This window comes from Suricata suricatta, chromosome 10, assembly GCF_006229205.1.
Source record: "Suricata suricatta isolate VVHF042 chromosome 10, meerkat_22Aug2017_6uvM2_HiC, whole genome shotgun sequence".
Lineage (NCBI taxonomy): Eukaryota > Metazoa > Chordata > Mammalia > Carnivora > Herpestidae > Suricata > Suricata suricatta.
In genome coordinates, this window is record NC_043709.1 from 42,294,837 (window position 1) to 42,298,402 (window position 3,566).

Consider the following 3,566-nt stretch of genomic DNA (forward strand, 5'->3'; position numbering starts at 1 on the left):
TTTTTTCTCATAAAAATTTTAAAATTTAATATAAAACAATTTACATGAAGGTAATAACTATTAAACATATCATGTGACATTCTCTGTCCCTAATGTTACTTTATTACATAACACATCTATTCATTTCCCATATAGTGATACATTTATTTCAATTTTCCTTCATCTTACCCATCATTTTAAAGTATAATGCAAGAGAAATACGAGCACTGGAGATTTTGAGCACTGGATAGAGGAAAAGACATAGCGTGAGTCCAAAATGATGTAACAGTAATAATTGAAAAAGTATTAATGTAAAGCTATTTTATGTCCATCTATAAATATTTTATTTGTTAAATGCACACTGTAAATCTCATTAAAAACAGAACTTCTACTTTAAGTTCTTTCTAATATACAACTATTTAAAATTGTGTCAGTCTTCCTCAATTTCTTTAAACTATATACTTTGGAAGCAGTTGTCATTCAATGTTGTTTCATACAATTTAGCTGACATTGCGATTTCATCTTAAAAAGTTCCATAACTTTGTTTCAGGGATTCTGATGCCATTCCAAATCTGTATACGTAGGTTTTTGGGTGGCATTCAAGACCCTTTACACTAGATATAGACAGAGTACTATCTTTCCTTCTCACCCATCCTCCCTGGCCAACTCTCAAATCATTCAACTTGCCAGGAAAGCTGGATTAGATCTTATTTGCTGAACAAATCGAAATCACTTTCACATTCGTGTTATTTTTCATGCTGTCCTTTTCCAAGAATGAAATTCATGTACATATGAAAGATATGTGTTTCTTAGGGCATAATTCACATATTACACTCCTGATTTTTTTCTAATCAGTTACATGACTTTACCTCATTAATTCCCAATCACACTTCACAACTAAATTTGAAGACAAATCTTTACCTCAGATCAAATAAAACATAATCAACAAGGAGTATTTTTTTTCATTTCCCATAAAAATATTTGTTAAAGAAATTTTTCTTCATGTGGTTCAAAGTTTCTTAAATAAAAAATATACACATTTTAAAAGTGTAGAACATACACTATTTTGTTTCTCTTTGTCATAAGCATGTTACTTGTGTAATTTTTTGACCCTTCAAAGAGTTAGCTTGGAAATAAATTTAATATTCAATAGTAGTAACTATATGCAAACATTAGGTCCCTGACGATTCATTGCTCACTCATGGGGTATGGTGCATAGGAGAAGTTTAGACCCAAGAAATGCCAAACCCTATTTGGTAATTCGTATATCTAAATCCTAGGCATAAAGTTGTCTGGAGTTTATAATCTATGGGGACAGGTTAAAGCCTTGTTTTGGAAGAAAAGGTACAGAAAAATGTTTTGGCAAAGCATAATCTGTGAGACATTCGGTATAATAATGACAGAGGAAACTATAAGAACAAGACTGGCAGTAATGAGGCAGAAACCCACACCTTGCAGAGGGGACTGGCTGTGAAGCCAAGAGCCTCATTCAAGCCTCATAGAAGAGCAAATATATATTCAGAGCATGTTCTGAACTTGACACTGCTCAGGTGCTGGGTTTAGAAAAAAAATCCTGCTTTCATAAAACTTACATTCCAGGGCAGGGTCACAGACAATAAATACATGTAGACCATGATAAGGAATGATAATGGTCAAGAAGCTAAATCAAACAATAAAGGAAGAGAAGCACTAAATTAGAGAAGGTGAATGGTGAAGAACTTTCAAATTAGATGAAAAAATGACTGGGGGTTTGTATGAAGTTTGGAGGGAGCCAGAAGTATTTCTGAGTAATGCAACCTTCAGGCAGAGGAAACAAAAAATACCTCATGTGGACTTGAGAGCATAGTTGATTGGAGGAGCAGCCAGATGGTAATGGTGGTTGGGACAGAGTGAAAAAGGGAGGCTAGCCGAGGTGGAAGTTGTTAAGAATACTTTTAAATGAACATTAGCACAGTCCATTATAGATTGATATCCTTTATTAGAACATACTTCTACATGAATAAGATGATAGAGTTTAAACAAATGTGTGGCTGATTTAGAAGAGGAATGATTGTTTCCTATGTGTCTATATTTCATTCAGTGCAGTCACTTCACTATCAAACTTAAAGTGAATGACAACCATTTTGCTCACATTTCTTGATATTTTGTGAAATGTAGTACTCAGCAATTTATTTGAACACTGACAGATGTAAAAAAAATGTTTGAAGAAATTTATAACCATGTTTCATTTCTAATACAGAGTCTAAGTTTTTGTCTCAATATAAGACAAGTCAATTCATAAGTTCCTTTTCTTCTCTGGAAAATTTATTTTGACCTTCTAATCTCCTTGTAGGTTAATGCAGTAAGATGTTTTACTGTTAGATAACAATGCTAGGACAACAATATGATCTTATAAAGTAAGTCCAAATGTCTCAATTTCTTTTGACTGTGAGAGATATGTAATTTATCAGTACCAGTATAAAGGGCAAGGTAGGAGGACTATTTTTGAGAAATGAAATCTATTTTTCAAGAAAATTTAGGAAGGAGATCATTTGTCCTTATTTTTAAACTGTAAGACTGAAGTCATTTGGCATATCTTTATACCTTGGAGAGTTTCATTAGTAGGACTTACACACTCAGAAATCATCGAGGACAGTTGAGTTTTGTATATGTGTGTCCAATTACTAGCATTAAAAGTTGAGATAAACCAGGAAGATGATTATACCATACTATAGATATCATAAATCATACAGACCTTTTGTTACTAACTTGTTAATAAATATTAATTATTTCAGATGAATATATCTAATTACATGATGCAATTTATGTAATGTAAATTACATAAAACAATGAATTATTCTCTTATTCTTTTATTTTTCTAGTCATTGTATCTACAGCTGTAACTAATAATGATATAGTCTGTGTCTCCATAAAACATCTTTTAAAAAGTTTTTTTTCCATAATGATAAACAAGTATTTGATTGATGTATTCAACAGCATATTGAACAGAAAATGTAAATGGGTCTTCTTCCCAGTAATGTATATTACCGGTAATAGGTATATCTAGACTAGGTCTTGGAGTGAATAACTAGGAAAAAGTTGTTAAATAGAACAACAAATTCACCTAAAAGTGTTGAGAATCTCGCAAGTTCCTAAAACGTATGGTTCTAAGACACAAGAAGAGAAGAAATCCAGCTAAGTGAGTCTGGCTTGCTAGCTGCTTTTGCAGTAAGAGTATATCATATGTCTAGAAGAAATGACCTGGACCCCAAGAGCCTTGAAGAACTAAGAAAAGCGTTGGACACAAAGACACTATATGAAATTTAATTATATTTGTATATGCAAAAGTCAGAAAAATAAATTTTAAATGATACTGTTCACCATAGTGACCCTACTATATACATGCATACTTGGGAAAAAGCTAGTATCAGGATCATAAGAAAACTTTAACTCATTTTTGAGAACCATTTATAAGTTATAAATAAAGTATATTCTACTTGCATGATATTTCAAAGATTCTAATTCTCCTAATCCAATTTTTTACATTTAATGCAATTACAGTCAAAGTTTTAGCAGCTTTGTTTGTATATATGTATGAGTGCATGTGT